Source organism: Mesoplodon bidens (assembly GCF_964165515.1).
Source record: "Mesoplodon bidens genome assembly, chromosome: X".
NCBI lineage: Eukaryota > Metazoa > Chordata > Mammalia > Artiodactyla > Ziphiidae > Mesoplodon > Mesoplodon bidens.
In genome coordinates, this window is record NC_138163.1 from 24,369,317 (window position 1) to 24,385,456 (window position 16,140).

At 45.0% G+C, this 16,140-nt stretch overlaps 1 protein-coding gene across 1 annotated transcript in view; it reads right to left on the minus strand.

The window, feature by feature from the left end:
- Positions 1–1,382: 1,382 nt before the first annotated feature.
- ZNF75D (zinc finger protein 75D) overlaps positions 1,383–16,140 on the minus strand; it is a 35,996-nt gene continuing 21,238 nt past the window's right edge. The window contains exons 6-9 of the mRNA XM_081221567.1: positions 14,196–14,329; positions 10,390–12,932; positions 3,201–3,281; positions 1,383–2,119 (exon numbers count right to left, since the gene is read on the minus strand). The gene's annotated coding sequence lies outside the window, so the exon portion shown is untranslated. The remainder of the gene's footprint in view (positions 2,120–3,200; positions 3,282–10,389; positions 12,933–14,195; positions 14,330–16,140) is intronic.

Consider the following 16,140-nt stretch of genomic DNA (forward strand, 5'->3'; position numbering starts at 1 on the left):
TGGAGCAGCTGCCGACCATCCTGTCCCAGGAGATCCACAACAGCGTGCAGAAGCTGCACCTGCACAGCTTGCCAAGAAGCTGTCAGTCTTTTAAAATACATGCTGACAGAGGTTTGGAGACGGAGAGAATAGGTGAGTCAGTGAGACAGAGATGTTTTATGTGCGGTTTGGTGGCCGCGACTGGGACATCACGGTGTCGTACTTCCCCACCCGGAGTCTCTTGATTGCCCTGAGTAGACCTACACGGGCAAGTGACTTTGTAGTTTAGTCTGGAACTTCCATCCTCCAGATTTCCCCCCAAGCGCACAGAGGGAACAGTGAAGAGGGCCTGTTTCCACAGGGAGGCAGGTCACTGCTGCAATAGCCAGTGTCAGCTTGGATCAAAGGGGTTCGAATCTTGGCTCTGCCCTCTGCCCACTGGCTCCGTGGCTTGGGACAAGCTACTTTCCTCTTTGCACCTGGTTCTTTTCCTGGTTCTTTGTATGAAGGATGACCTTCCATTGTGTCCTGGACATTTTGGTGTCGTGTCAGGAGACACTGGGTTCTGTTGCAGCTGGGTACTGTAGCACAGGGGTCCCCAAACCCCGGGCTGAGGACCGATCCTGGTCGGAGGCCTGTTAGGAACCTGGCCGCACAGCAGGAGGTGAGGGGTGGGCGAGCGAGCAAAGGTTTGTCTGCGGCTCCCCGTCGCTCCCATTACCGCCTGGACCACCCCCGCTCCCCCGCCCGTGGGAAAATTGTCTTCCATGGAAACCTGGTGCCAAGAAGGTTGGGGACCACTGCTCTAGCTTGCAGTCCCCCTGTTGAGGTTTGGCGAGCAGGCCCTGGCCTCCTGCCGTGGGCTCTGCTTGGGAGGACAGCATGAATTTCCAAGCCTCTGCGGTGCTGTTTTGGTTTGCTTGGTTTACCACAGGCTTTTGGAGTTGCTGCCTGGGGCAATGGAAGGAGCTTCCCCAGGCCTGGCCACCTTGGCATTCTAGGCGGGGGAAGGGATTCCACCTGCTGCCTCTGAGAAAGGGATGCTTGCTGTGTGGGGAGCTTCTGGAGGCAGGAGCCCCTGCCAGTGGGCAGTGGGGAGAGTTTCCTGGGCCTGGCCTCTTTGTGGCCATGCCTCCCAGCAGTAGAGTGTCTCTTGGGGGCGGAGAGGGCAGTTTCAGGGCCAGCAGAGAAGCAGTGTGCTTGCTTCGCAGTGGATGTCTTCCTTGAGTGACCTAGAACTACATAACTATTCCATTTTTTTCAGATTAAAGATGGAAGAAATCTGACATGCAGTGTGATCTCACCATCTCCGCTGTGTCTGAGAGCCCCGGCATCGGCTGTTAGGATGAATAGAATCCCCTCTCCAGTGTAACCCAGGAAAACTGTATCGACATAACAACATATCAAATGAAAAGGAGTGACAGGCACCTTTTATTTTAACAGGTGAAACAAGGGAGGAGTTTGTTATTCTACAATTATTTGTTTATTTATGGCTGTGTTGGATCTTCGTTGCTCCACGCGGGCTTTCTCTAGTTGCGGCGAGCGAGGGCTACTCTTCGCTGCGGTGCGTGGGCTTCTCATTGCGGTGGCTTCTCTTATTGTTGAGCACGGGCTCTAGGTGCACGGGCTTCAGTAGTTGTGGCACGCGGGCTCAGTAGTTGTGCTTCGCGGGCTCTAGAGCTCAGGCTCAGTAGTTGTGGTGCACGGGCTTAGCTGCTCCACAGTATGTGGTATCTTCCTGGACCAGGGCTCAAACCCGTGTCCCTTGCATTGGCAGGCGGATTCTCAACCACTGTGCCACCAGGGAAGTCCTCTACATTTTTTTTTCATTTTCCAAAATTACAGATAGGCATAAGCAGGTAGGTTATACGACTTTTTGGCAATGGCCAACTCCATCCTGGTGCAGATCGTGTCAGCATCCATAGCCATTTGGACAAATCCACATCATTTCTGTGCCTCCCCAGTTGCCTACCGAATAAAAAACTCATTATGTTTTTGGAGGCCAGGGAGGGTTTTCGGTATTCATCTGCCATCCTTCTGACGATGGGTGGGGCATCCTGGGACTGACTTCAGAGGCTCCTTTATCCATGACTGGCTGACGCCATAGGCAGCTTCAGGAAGAGAGCACGACCAAGGTGGCCTGAAAGAGATGATGAAACCCACTTAATCCAGTGGACCCTGGGGCCTCCTGCCCCACCCCCCAGCCACCTCCCCACCACACACACTTGTTTCCAGCAGTGGTCATAAGACCTTGCTTTGGGGTATAGTCTGATTTGAAATGTCAACCTTATCATTTCCTTCATTCTGTCATATACATGAGTCTATGTCGAGAATCTCTGTTCTGTTCCATGGACAAATTTTTATTCCTGTTTTAATTGCTAAATCTATAATGTAGATTTTCATATCTTGAAACAGCTCACTATCATGGCTGTTTCCACATTGAGTCTCTTCAGCCGGCTCATTTCATGTCTTAACAGGTTTGGTGAGTGCCACTATCATGCCCATTTACCCAGAGCAGGGCATTGGGGTACGGGAAAGGCATGTAATTGGCCCAAGGTCATATAGCTAGTGCGTGGCAGAACCAGGGTGTAAACCCAATTTGTTTGGCTTCAGAGTCCCCGCCTTCCACCCCTTCAGTTTGCCTCCTCTTGATCCTTGTGGAAGACAAGGAAACAATTCCCATCCTTCTATTTGTTTTGAACACTGAAAACAGAGTATCTTAGTGCCTTTACATGGTTCTACATGGGTGAGAAGAAACCTGGATGACTGAGCCTTCCCTGCACTCTAGGAAGGGTGTGTGTGACCTGGATCGCTCTTCCACAGATGTGTCTCAATTTCCTCAGTTGTTATGTGAGACTGAGTAGGACAGCCAATATGGGGACAAGGCACATTTCATCATAACAGTCATTTTAGTTCCTTAAACAGCAGCACTGTAAGAAACACAAAGCCCTGTCCTTACTGTTAGTAAAAACATCCTGTAAAAATCCATGTCCTACTTCTAGACAATATCCACATGGGTCACGCACTTTAATGTTAACTATATACTTGTTCTGTATCAGACACTCACAAGGTAATATGGCCTGAGAAGTCTGACCACTCACAACCATATTTTCTACAATTAAACATCCCATTTATGTGAACTGGTATTTAACAAAAAGCAGTAATTTGAGAGTCATTGCCAAGGCTGGATCCAGAGATCAAGGAAGTGTAGAGAATCCTACCTGGGACTGAATTGCCTTGCAGCTTTCACTGGGTAATAACTGGGATCTTGAGGCCACAATCGCTGACATTACCCAGTGGACCTGTTGAAATGCAATGAACACTGTTAGGACACTTTTTGTAATTCCTCCCATGGGAGAAGTTTTAATGGAGAGATTTTGCTCAAGTCAAGGAAAAGCCTGAGAGAAGAGAGCTGAGTGTCCAGGCAACAGATACACAGGTGGTACCCAAACATAGGTAATGTCTGCCCTGCCTTCCAGCACCTGTAATTCAGTGTATTCAGCCCTGAACATGGAGTAGCTCAGGTGGAGGCAGCCACTGTCAGATCTTGCCATTGCACGTGGCCACAGTGTTCAGAGCCATTGTGCGTCACCATGACTTCTCTTGGTGCCTCATGAATCAGGTCCTGGGACTTAGAGAAAGGTAGTGGGAGAAGGGGCAAAAGAATTTTTCTCCCCTTTTTTGCTCTCTCTTCCAGACCAATTGTTACTGCTGTGAGAAATGTGGCTTATCAGAACAACTCCTGGGATAGAACACTCAGACACATCTAGCTCACGTAGCATGTTTATCTGCCATCACAAAATGAATTGACTTGATAAACTCCAGCCCTGCTGGGTCATAGTTATGTGACTACCATTTGTCCACATTAGGAAAACGATGCTGCACACAGAAGTGTTAGGAGTACAAGCTCAGGAGACAGGCTGTTTAATTTCCAATTCCGGTTCTGTGGGATCTCGGGCAAGTCCCTTAAACTCTCTGATCCACAAGTTCCCCTCTGTAAAAGGGAGAGGACAACAACACTTCCTTCCTTAAGAGTTTGTGAGGATTGAATGAGATGATACTACTAAAGTGCTCAGAACAGTGTCTAGCATGCAGGGAGTGCTCAGATGACCTTAGCATTCATCACTGTGGTCATCTCAGCCAATCTCTTTGATTTGGCTCAGTCTTGGTTGGATCTACTGTATGTTCAATCCCTTCAAAGTTTACCTCCCCAGTGACACTGTTCCCCTCCTCTCCAGCCCATTTCCAAAGAAGAGGTCTTGGAGTGAGGCAAAGCTCATGCTCCTCGCAGTATCAGAAGGGCTGGGGCTCCCGAGTCTTGAGCTGGTCTCCACATCACGCTGATGGTCAGGTCCTTGGCTATGCAATTACTTGTATTCTCTCAGGAGAGAACATTCCATTTGTATCCCTGAAAGTTCTGCTAGCATCTGCTGTTGAGAAGCATTGCTGGAATAACTCGGCATGTGCCATATTCCCAGAGAGCTAGGACAACTACTCTTGCAGCCATGCATGAGCTCAATTCCAGTTCTCCCTGGGGCTGGGGATCCCGAGGTCTGCCTGTGACCCAGATGGGTGCCAGTCTGGGCATCTAGGCTGGAAGCACTGCTGCTGGTGATACTAATGGTGCTCAGGGAGTCATTGCCCCAAGTCAGGCACAAGACTGTGAAGTTCCATAGCCTACAGACACACCAACCTACAGCCTCTGTCTACAGCATTGCTGGTGGCAGAGAGGGACATGTGTGTCCTCAGGCCAGAACATTTTCATTAATGTAGTACGAGGCACTGATGTAAAGGTGAACTTCATGTCAACTGGAATAAGGATTCATATACCAGCAGTAACATCCTGAAATTTAAAGGGTAATTGTATACTGCACATAACTGGTGCAACATTTTTCATTAATTTACAGGAATCCAGACATAATAAGAACACTCTGCTCACTTGCTTTGGAAATCAACTTGTTGTTAGTGCAAATGTTCCCCACTTTACCTTATATCAGTTAAAGACACAAGCACTGACTGACATAAAATAAATGTGTGTTCAAATCCCATCACTGTGAGAATATGATTTATCTAAGCCACATTTCTTCATCTGTAAAGTGAAGGTCATAATTGCTCCTACCCCAGAGTTGGTCAAGGAAACGTCTGTAGTAACGTGTTTTACTTCGGTTTTAATGTTTGCTGAGAGATTTTAAGCCCTACTACTACCCCTTCCCCTTCTCCCCTACATGTGGGCAAGCTGATAAGAGAGCCTGAGCACTCCCTCCTTTGTTTATATGTCTCTGTTTTTTCTTAGTTTTTATTTAGCATTTTGTGTACATGGATTATGCATTCATTGTGGAATACATTTGCCAATTTCTCCCTCTTATTACAACTTTTTCTTTACATGTATCTATTCTTTTTCAAATTCTTTTCCCACTTAGAAACATAATGTTGAGCAGAGTTTCCTGTGCTGTACAGCAGGTCCTTGTTGGTTATCTATTTTAAATATAGCAGTGTGTACATCCCAAACTCCCAGCCTATCCCTCCCCCCACCCTTTCCCCCTGGTAACCATAAGTTCAGTTCTCTAAGTCTATGAGTCTGTTTCTGTTTTGTAAGTTCATTTGTACCATTTTTTTTAGATTCCACATATAAGTGATATCATAGGATATTTGTCTTTCTCTGTCTGACTTACTTCACTCAGTGTGACAATCTCTAGGTCCATCCATATTGCTGCAGATGACATTATTTCATTCTTTTTAATGGCTGAATAATATTCCATTGTATATGTGGACCACATCATTTTAAAGGAGATGTGGTACATATATTCCCTCCTTTGATGGAAGCCAGAAGTTCAAACCATGCCAGTCCCACCCAGTGGAAGCAAAATCCCTCACCCCAGCTCCATCTCCTAAGCACAATAAAGCCCCAAAGTCAATTTCCTTTCCCTGTTCACTCAAGCCATTTTCAGACCTACTTGGGGAGGCTGCCCTGGTCTCCCAAGAAAGCCTCAATATGTGAGTAGTAATCTTGTTACTAGTGCTTTAATGCATGTAAGGCATAACCTGTCTTGACATCTAAACCAAATTTGGGGTTAAGCAGAACAGAGAGGACCCTGGAAGTATCCAGTAACTACTCAAAAAGCAAAACACTGGCTGGTGAGGGGGACAAAAAAGTAAAATAGAGGTTCATAGTTTTACCCAATTGGAAATCCAAAATTTACTAAAAGAATTTATGCAACAAAAGATTAAATTATGCTAACTGGCTTTTGTACCTCTACAAGAGAGGTTCTGAATTAACTTTAGCATCTGTTGATATGCACCAATTGGCAAAGCTTCATAGCCTTAATCAGCATCAGACTTAGGAAACGAATACAGTTATACCTGGAGATCTTCACTAAATCTTAAAAAGGTACCAATTATACTTTTAGGAGAGAGTTATCAAACACAAAATAAAGGACAGAAATATGCCTCACCCTAACCATCAGAACGGTTGCCTTGCATAAATTCCCCCATAGTCAAATGCCCATTACCCAAAAATATGCTCTGATTCAATGAAAGATAAAGTCTTTGGCACAACTGGTTTTACAAAATGGAAGCCCTTGGACCTTCAATCTCACATAAAATAGTTAATACAGCCCAATATAAATTAAAACAGGGTGCTATGGGTTGAATTCCCCCCCAAATATGTGGAAGTATTAACCCACTGTGTCCATGTTTTTCTGCCAGTTGAGTATAGTCAGGTGCAAATTATAAGTCAACTGTACAAGGACGTAAGTGTACCTTGCCCTGGAATCATCCTCACACACAATTACCAGCCATGAGCCATTATGCAGACCCAGAGGTTCTGGAACTCAGGGCAGCCTGAAGAAAGGACCTCCTGTAGCTCTTGTGAAGCCTCCTACGGGTCTTCCCCCAAATTCACCTGAACGCATTGACTCCAGCAACCGTGCAATGAGAAGGAGGACAGAAGCAAAAGTTTCAGAGACTGATCGGATACTAGGTATGAATCAACAGTGATGGCTGGAATTAATCTTTTTTTTTTTGTTCTGCAGCGTGGCATGAGGGATCGTAGTTCCCTGACCGCGGATAGAACCCGCGCCCCCTGCAGTGGAATTGCGGAGTCTTAACCACTGGACCTCCAGGGAAGTCCCGGGAGTTAATAATTTTGATCACATTAATTCCCTTTTAGGTAAAAGACTAAATCCATATTTAACACAAAGGGAAAAAATTAACGTTCCTCAAACGTATGGACACCGAGGGGGGAAAGGGGCGGTGGGGTGGGGTTTTGGTGGGATGAATTGGGAGATTGGGATTGACATGTACATGCTAATACATATAAAATGGATGACTAATGAGAACCTGCTATATAAAAAAATAAAATTCTAAAATTCAAAAAAGAATTATAAAAAAATAATGTTCCTTTGGTAAGTATAATCAAGTATAATATTTTAAAAATATTACTTATACCTTAAAATTTTAGAACAGGCTTATCTTATTTAGTATTGGAGATATGCTGTTGCAAATGAAAGCACTAATCAAATCACTATTATTCAGTCATTACAGAATAAATCGTTTGGAGATGCTTTCCAGGCATAGTAAATATTACATATGATCAACATGTAATTAATATGCAATTAGAAGTTTATTACCTAGGGTCCTTTTCTTCTCTGCCTTTTTTACAATTTGTCTAATAGTGGATTTTGCCAGACTTGGAATATGGCCCACCCAGATCTACCTGATGTTTACCTACTTAAAATCTGCATTTTTAAACAGCCTTTAATCATCAAAGTAATTCCTTCTTTGACTATGCAAACTATTTGCTGTGAAGCAGAATATGATAATGAGAAAATAAAATATTAGTGGCAAAAAGACCTTCACAGAGTAAACAAAACAAACTTATGGACTGAATGTTTGTGTTCCCCCTCTTCCCAATTCAGATGTTGAAATCCTAACCCCCAGTGTGATGGTATTTAGAGGTGAGGCCTTTGGGATGCGATTGGGTCATGAGGGTAGAGCCCTCATGAATGGGATCAGTGCCCATATAAGGAGCTGAAGAGACCAGAGTTCTCTTCTGCCAGGTGAGGACACTGCAAGAAGACCTCTGTGTAAGAATCAGGAAGTGAGCGTTCACCAGACACCGAATCTGTCAGCATCTTGATCTTGGGCTTCCCAACCTCCAGAACTATGAAAAATAAATTTCTGTTGTTTATAAGACACCCAGTTTATGATATTCTGTTAGAGCAGCCTGAACAGACTAAAACAAAACCTATTGGCAAGTGCCTGTCAAACTGGGCAAAGTGACTCCGTTTCTGCTGGTTTGCATTCACAGAGACTTGTTTCTATCTGTGCCTACGTGTTTTTGCACTCCTGCTGTCCACTGTGTTTAAATTATATTTGTAAGAATAATTTGAGACCTAGAATGCTAGCAGCTTACTCCAGAGAGGATTTTCATTTGCTTCTGCCAGATGCCTGGGGTCATTCTAGATGGGGTCCAAGAAAACCAAGTGCAAAACTTAAGGCCCCTACACAAACCAGGGTATTTGAAACTAATCTATAATTCCACCCAATATTAAGTCCACTTCCTGTTCCTCCCAGCCGTTAGATCATAACAACTTGGGGGCCCAGATCATTTCTGGCAGAGTTAGAATCCCCATGTTGTGTGCCTCTGGTTTCTTTCACCTTGTCAGTTAAGGATGTCAAACCTCACCAGGCTGACAATTTCCCTTAGGGAAATAGTCACTTCCATGCTCCTTCACATGATTAGATTCCTATTTTCCTTTTGATTTTTAAATTCAAAATGATATGTAAAATTTTAAATACACAGAGAAATTGAAATAGCACCATGAACACCCAAATATTCACCATCTAAACTCAACTATCATTAACATTCTTGCCATGAACACCGTGCACATAGGAGAGCAAAATTTGCCACTCCAAAACGTCTCTTACACCCAAAAGACTCAAGAAGAAACTCTGACTTTCCCCCTAACCACCTAAAGAATTTAGATACAGGGCTTGTTCTCAGAATAGAACTATCACCAGAGACATCTGTAAGAATATGGGCTGGGTCTGGGGGGGGCAACTCTTAGAGATCACAGTCCACCCCGTGTCCCATTGTCTCTGCTGGGCCCAGCAAACATTTGTTTACAAAACACTTGCTTTTCCATCTTCATGTGAAATGCCTTCCTCCCCTTTTACGTTCCAAACCCCTACCCCCAACATCCTTTTCTATCTTTAGCTGAAGCTGGTATTTAAGATGAAGGTTTTGTCCATTTGGGGGAGTTACTCAGTTCTCCTGGGGTCTCTCCCATGTATACACATTATTAAACTTTTGTGTGATTTTCTCCTGTTAATCAGTCTCATGTCAATTTAAGTCTTATTACTTCTGAAACTAACACAACATTGTAAGTCAACTATATTCCAATAAAATTAAAATTTTAAAAAGTTTAATTCTTAGGCCAGCCAGAAAAAGCTAGAAGGGTAGAGGAAAATCTCTTCCTCCCCAAAATGCTGAACCTTTTCAAAGACATTTTCTAACCTCATGACACCTCATTCCTAAATTTTTTAGCATATATCTCCTAAAAACTAGAGCATTCTCCGACATAAAAATAAAACCAGGTTTCCTCCCCAGCAAGTAAGGAGCTTGGAAGTCACGACTCTCATCCTCGTAACAAGAAAAAAGATGAATTGAAAATCAACAACTCTTTTCAGGTACATCAGATGTTAAAGGAAAACCACTGCCCCTAAAGTTGGAGCAAGAAGCAAATACACCGGCTCACAGCTTACAAGGATCAGAAAGCCAGGGAAAGATGCTAGCACACACCCCAGACCTCCTCCTGATCTGTCAACCAACCCCTCTCCCCGGGGTCTTTACCACTCTCTTGGAATGAAGGGGGAAGGAGTAGAAGGATGGATGTCTCCAGGCTCTGGCCGCTGAGCGTGACCCTGTGCTCATGGGCACCAATGATGGAGCCAGACTGCTCAGGCCCACATCCCATTTCCCCCTGGCTGGCACCCTCAGGCAAGTTGTTCCACTTCCTTTAGCCTCGGGACCCTCATCTATAAAGTGGGGATAATAATAATAACACCTACCATGAAAAACTTTGCGGATGAAATCAGTTGCTGCACATCAAGTGCTCAGCACAGTACCAGCACAGAGCACACACTCTAAAGGCTCAACCATGACTAGTACGTTAAGGAAAAACCTTGCCTTCATTCTTCCCCATCTCTCTCTTTTTTTTTCATGCTGACACTTGCTGAAAGGACAGACCACACTCTCTATTCTCCCCTTGTGACTTGTTGCTGCCCAAATCCATCCCCCAGCCACTGGTGATCACCTAAGCCCAGCAGACATTTCTAGCCCCCTGCACTCCACACCCATGTCACCCACTCCCTATAGACCTCCCCTTGTTGTCCGAACACTGCTCTCACCTGGTTCTCCATCTCCTCCATCAGATGATCCTCTTTGCAGCTCTTCTGCCGTTTCCCTCTGCAGGGCAGGAAGGGCACACAGTTTCCGCCAAGTGCCCAGGCATGGAGCAGTACCTTTCTAATTGGCCTTCCTGCTTCACTCTTCAGCCCGTTATAACCTGTTCACAGTCAAGCAGCCACAGGCATCTTTCCAAAACAGAAGACAGAATCCTCTCTAAGGATCCAAACCCTCCAGGGACTTCAGATCTCAGGTATAGTAGAAGCCTGCATCCTTATTCTCTTTCTGATCACATTTCCTACTATTCTCTCTCTCACTTACTCTGCTCCAAGCACTTGGCTTTTCCTTGAACACATCAGGCACACTCTGGCCTCAGAAGCTTTGCACAGGCTGCTCCCGCATCTGGATAGCTCCAGAGAGCAGCCACAGGAGCCCACCAGCTGCACCCTCATTGGCTGGACGGCCACAGGGGTGGGCCTTGCATGTGATGAACCCACAGACTGGAGCATGGGGCCCGTGTCACCTCCTAGGGTGGCAGCAGGGTCCCTTGGGGGCACCGAGGCTGAGGACAGACAGCAGGAGGCTCAGGCCCTGAGAGGTCGCTGTGACCACAGGGCATCTGCGAGGCAGCGGCGTCAGCCTCGTGCATCATCTTGTGTGGCACATGGGCCCAGGCTGCGGTGACCACGCTCAGGCCTCTGACCAGGGCAGTGCCCGTCTTCTGGAGGAGGGGGACCCCGCGGAGGGGGAGTGCCCCGGGCAGCCAGGGCTCCCACCAGGTACCTCTCAGTCCCCTTGTCCCCCCACAGCACCCCTGGTCTGGGCGGCAGAGGTGGCTCTGTCTTGTGTGCAGGGGGTTTGGGGCGTCCCTAGTCCCCGAGAGCTGGGCCAGCACCACCCAAACCCCAACTCTCCATCGGTCTCAAGTGGGGAAGACGGGGGCAGAGAAGGCCCACGGGGGCGCTTCCCGGCCCTGCATTTCCCCAGCTGCTCCTGCAGCAGATGCCTTTCCAGATTTCCCCTACAGTGCATCGGCCTGATCTGAGGGTGACCCTGATTTTAGTTCACAAACGCGCGCGTATTTGAAGCCAAGTGGAGGAATCATATATCTGTCCCCGCTGGAGGGCAGGCGCAGTGTTTAACTTGCTCACCTTTGTGTCCTAGAAACCTGCCCCAGAGTCTGGCACCGAGGGGATGACTCGGGGGACACTGAGAAGATGTCATTTTCTTGGTGGGCATCTGTTAAATTGAGGTTTGCTGGGGAGGGTGGCGTCCGTGCTCTGGTTGCATTGATTCCGTGGGTGCTGAGCGCTCCTCTGTGCCAACCACTGGGTTCAGGGCCTGAGAGGCATCCACGTCCTTTAACCCTCAAGCAACTCCCGGAGACAAGTCGCAGTGTTTCCGAGTCCATTTGATGGCGGGGTCGGGGAGACGCAGGCAGGGAAGGGCAGGCACAGGCCAGTCTCACGCGGCCCCGAAGCACCGCGGCCGCTTCCTGACCTCTGCGCTCCGCCCCGGGCACCTACTGCCCGGGAGTCCGTGCGCCGTGCGTTCGCTCAGGATAGCAGTTTGCCAGAGACGGCTTTTGAGCAGCATTATCCCCTCAGCAGAGCCCCGGCTTCCAGGTGCCGGAATCTCCCTGCAGCTTCTCTGCCAGCAGAGCTCGAGGAGTTGGAGCCCCGCAGAGGTGGCTGAGTCTCAGTGAAGTTTGCGACGCAAGGCTGCTGCGGAGCTGTTAGCTGACATCTCTCACTGGAGCGTCCACGAATTGCCACCCTCCCTTTTACCAACGGAACGACACGGCAGAGGCTTTGACAATTTGGAGGTAGGTCTGTGCTCTATTTACTTCCATATGGCTCAAAGTCACTTATTTGACTTTGAGTCGCAGTTGCATCCTAGTTTGAAAACTTCACAAATTTGTTTCTCAGTGGGCACTGTGTGCTTTTCACAATCGCTTTCTGAATCCTCTGCATCCCAGTGCAACAAATATCTCAGTTAATGAGATTTTTAACAAGTTAAGGCTATATGAGCTACAGAGAAAAACATCAAAGGTCCCCTCTGACATTTAGCTGGCTATATTTTTTGGTTTGCACTGAATATATGTATATTCATGGGCTATGTTTAGCATGACATAAAACTTTTAGTAGCTCTGAAAAATATCAAACGTGTAGTGAACACAGAGTGAAAAGTACAAGCTGAACCCCACCCCCTCCAATTCTACTCTCTAGAGGGGCCTTTTTTATATCTTGTTATCTATCCAGATATTTCAACATAAAAATATTTTTCCAGTATAACAAAAATGGTATTATTTTATGTACATTGTCTTCCAAACTTGCTTTCTCATTCATTAATATATATGGCCATCTTTGCACATTAGTGCACAGAAATCCATCACATTGTTTGCAGTGTCTTCAGTGTAGTCTGTGGAATGGATTCACTATAGTTTATTCAGGCAGCCCTCTGTTGATATTCATTTAAGTGTTTCTGATTTGTAACACATTGGCCAGTGTGGTGGGCAGCTGCGTGTTCTAGCAGGATGAGTGATCTGAAAGAAATAGTGCCAGTGAGACTGCCATTAGGCCATTGAAAAAGTGCAGGTGAACACAATCTTTTTTTTTAACAGAAGAAAGTAAATAGAGAAAATATCTTGCTGCGTAGGAGTTTCACAAATGGAATGTTGGAACTATAAGTAGAGACGGATAGGTGGGTATATATCTAGGTGGGTATTTCTAAGCTACTTTTTGGATGGGTAAAGGCTGCAGATCACTTGGGTCAAAGAAATCTCTCCTGAAGGTATAGTATATGAAGACAGTTAAAAAGCAGAGGCCCCGGGCTTCCCTGGTGGTGCAGTGTTTGAGAATCTGCCTGCCAATGCAGGGGACACAGGTTCGAGCCCTGGTCTGGGAGGATCCCACATGCCACGGAGCAACTAGGCCCGTGAGCCACAACTACTGAGCCTGCGCGTCTGGAGCCTATGCTCCACAACAAGAGAGGCCGCAATAGTGAGAGGCCCACGCACCGCGATGAAGAGTGGTCCCCGTTTGCCACAACTGGAGAAAGCCCTCGCACAGAAATGAAGACCTAACACAGCCATAAATAAATAAATAATAATAATAATAATAATAAAAGCAGAGGCCCCTAACGATTCCCCCACAAAACAATTATAACAAATAACTGAGTTCACCAAGTTGTGGGATACAAAACCAAAGCACAAAAGTCTATTGTGTTTCCATACACTAACAATGGACAGTCCAGAAAGGAAATCAGGAAAACAATTCCATTTACAACATCATCAGAAAGAATAAAATACTTAGGAATAAACTGAACCAAGAAGGCAAAAGACTTGTACACAGAAAGCTATAAAACATTGCTGAAATTAAAGAAATAAATGGAAAAACATTCCATGTAAATGGGCTGGATGACTTAATATTGTTCAGATGTCAATACTCCCCAAAGTGATCTACACGTTCAAGGTGCTCCCTATCAAAACCCTAAATACATTTTTTTTGGCAGAAATAGAAAAAGTCATCCTAAGATTCCTATAGAATCTCAAGGGACCCTGAATAGCCAAAACAATCTTGAAAAGAAGAAAAGTTGGAGGGCTCACACTCTCTGATTTCAGAACTTACTACGAAGCTACAGTAATCAAAACAGTGTGGTTCTACCTCCAAAGTAAATATAAACACACAGATTAAGAACAGGCATTAAGTTAATGTAGCCACAGACTCTTTAATTGAGGCACAAAATCTCTCCACTGTATACCTAGTGAAAAATAAAATGGACACTCCATGGTCTTACATGACCTCACCTTGGAATTCATAAAGCATCACTTCTGCTGTGCTCTGAGGGTCTATTCATTTTTCTTCATCCTTTCTTCTTTCCAATCCTCAAACGGATAGTCTCCATTCGGCTGTCTTCACACTTGCTGATTCTCTCTTCAGCCTGCAAAAATCTGCTTTTGAGATTCTCTAGGGACTTTTCATTTCCAATACTGTATTGTTCAACTTCAGAGTTTTCACTTGGTACTTTTTTTTTTTATAATTTCCCCGTCTTCATTAATATTCTCTGTTTGGTGAGACATTGTTCCCCTACTTTCCTTTCATTTTTAAGCATGTTTTCCTTTATACCTTTGGACACATTCAATACAGCTCTTGAAAGGCTTTATCTAGTAAGGCAACATCTGGGCCTTGTCAGGGACAGTTCCCACGAACTGCTTTGCTCTCCTCTGTATTGGTTATACATTTCTGCTTCTTTGCATGCCTCGATCATTTTGTTTAAATTATACATTTCAAATACTATAATGTGCCAACTCTGGAAGTCACATTTTCCCCTTCTTCCAGGTTTGTTGTTGTTGGGAGTTTGTTTGTTTTTTAGTTTTTGTTGTTGCTGTTTGTTTAGTGACTTTCCTGAATGAATTTTTACCGTTTGTATTCTTTGTCACTTACGGTCACTGAAGTTTATACTCAGTTACCTTTGTGGTGAACCAACAACTGGAAATAGATTTTATTAAATATCTTGAATCAATGAGTCTCCCAACTTTTGTTAAGGGGTTTTGTGTTCATGTTAGGTCATACCTTCAATGCACATGTAGACAGTTTACAAGTCTACTTTAGTCTCAATTCTTGCTTACACAGAAACTCAGGATCAGGCAGAGCAAAAGCATCAGCCTTCTTAAGTGTACCATAGCCTCAGGCAGCCATAAAATTAGCCAATTGCCAGTAACTTTCTTTTTGACAAATGGCCTCAGGAAAGGCTTTTCACCCTGGGTTAACTCCAAGTCAGGGCAAATAAAATCAGGTTTGCAAATGGAACCTTCCAGGGAACATCCCAGTCTCGTCAAATAATAATGCTATGAATACTAGACCCTTGCTTCTATTAATAGATATATGATTTGCAAATATATTCTCTCATTCTGTGGGTTGCTCTTTCACTTTCTTGATAATGCCCTTTATTCATTCACGTTTACCTCAAATACTTATTGAAAGTCTCCTATGTACCCCTCACACTGCCAGTTGTACGTTCCATGAGTTTAACAGTGAACATGATAGGCAAGATCCCTGCTCCAGTGAGCTTAACACACAGGCTAGGGGGAGGGGGGGTCACACACCATACATAAAGAAACAGTAATTTCCAATTACAGCAAGAGCTATGAACGAAATAAGCCATTCAACCCAAATGCAAGCATTATAAGCCTTCTAATTTATAAATGGGTAGAAATTTGGACTAGAGTATTGGTTTTCAAAATATGCCCCTTGAACCCCTAGAGAATAGATCCTTAAACTTTAGCATATCAGTGTTCCTTGTTAAAATCAAATGAAAATTATGGTCCATGGGGATTATGGATTTCCTTAGTGAAAAAGCACATGCACCAATAACTTCCTATCTCTCTCTTAGGTTTCATAGATTACCTGAAGTCTATCTGCAGGAAGCTGGTAGGGGTGGCTCTAAGCTTAGTCCATCCTTCTGCCAGAGCAGCTCCTATGGTCCACTATTTTTGCATATTGGACCTTCAAGAAAGATTTTATTTGATCCAAGTGTGTTGTGGGCCCCACTCTCCCAGAAAATAGTTTAGAAACACCAAGTTAGAGGATCTCTCTGTGTTATCTCTTTCAACAAAACATTAGTAAGAATTCTACCCTTCAAGACGCTTTTTCCTTGTTTACTTTCTTCAATGAAAAAAACTAGACTGTGTTCACTTTCTCTTTTTTCATTCCTGCCCTCCTCCTGGAACCTGCCTGTCCCTCTTGCCAGCG